Below are 1,466 nucleotides of genomic sequence, written 5' to 3' on the forward strand. Positions count from 1 at the left end.
TACTGCTTCTCCCTCTGTGGTGTATTTGGCTATTCAACCCAATTACTTTCTATTCTCCAGAAAGTTAACAAAAACTCTGCTGATGTCCCCACCTGCTGCACACTGCCACGCTGTGGCTCCATCTCCTTTGCACATCTTCACTGCTGTTTCTAAGTGGGAGGGAAGGAAGTATGTGGACCCACTTCACTCTCTGAACTAAATACCCAAATTGGCACTGTTAAACATTTTAAACGTTGGGAGGCAAAAAACTACATCTCACCTTTAACTTGCCTTCCTATAGCTTTTAGTGAGACTGAGTACCTCTCACATTTGATTGGTCATTTAATCTTCTGTGGACAGCCCATTTATACAATGAATGGTTCTAGACATCAATCGTAGCTTTTAGTGAGACTGAGTACCGCTCACATTTGATTGGTCATTTAATCTTCTTCTGTGGACAGTCCATTTATACAATGAATGGTTCTAGACATCAATCACATCCAGCAGATGTTTGACTTCAGCTCCTCACACAGGCCGTTTTAGGTTGTGAAGACATACCACTCCCGAGCTCTTAATTCCTGTGAGTAGTAACTCATCATTTTTTAATGTACTTTGTTGAGAAATTAAAGGCAAAGAGGAAAGGGTGCACCACACCATGAAATTCTCCCCTTAAGTCAGGTTTCCATCTTGCCGCTTACCTGAATTCTGACTCCCACATGTTTCTCTGTCCTCAGGGTTGTCCCATGTGGGAATAGTGGTTGGAGCCAACTCTCCTGCCCATAAAAGTCCTCTGGCACTTGACAGGCTGGCAGTCCAGCCCCATATGACACCCTCCAGTGGGACGTACCTGTGAGGTACAAGGTTCTGTGGGCAGCACTAAGCTTGCAGCTGGTGGTCACAATAGCAGGTACCAACGCCTACTTTGTCAACAGTATTCCCCCCTCCCACCTTGGTTTATATAAACTGAACTCCCTCTACCCCCTGCAGCTCAGAATCATGCTCATGGTAGCTTATTTTAATAACGATGAGCACTCTTTGAACATAGACTTTTTTTTGAGTGTGTGTGTGTGTGTGTGTGTGTGTGTGTGTGTGTGTGTGTGGATGAATCAAACTCTTTGGAGGATTCAGAGCCCTTGTTCTCCCCCTCAGCCTGCCTGGGGCCACAGGGACATGCATCTATTGTGGCAGAAGCCTGTGTGTCAAGAGCTTGAGAATACCCTTCTTTCACTCACCTCATGGGTACACAAACTCCTGACTTTGGAGGGAGAAAGAGGTGCCAGGTGGAGTGGCCTTCAGTGAAAGATGAGGGGTACCTTCTCTCAAAACTTCTTGGGGGGACCAAAATTTTATCTTAAAGTATATTCTCACAGCAAGAAATGCCTACATAAGGAGAATCAAAGAATGGTACTCAAACAGGAAAATGCCAATGAAACCATGGAATCCCCTATTGCATTCCTCAAAGGCAAAAAACTGTGCCCACAGTAGGT

This window comes from Myotis davidii, unplaced genomic scaffold (genome assembly GCF_000327345.1).
Source record: "Myotis davidii unplaced genomic scaffold, ASM32734v1 scaffold53, whole genome shotgun sequence".
Lineage (NCBI taxonomy): Eukaryota > Metazoa > Chordata > Mammalia > Chiroptera > Vespertilionidae > Myotis > Myotis davidii.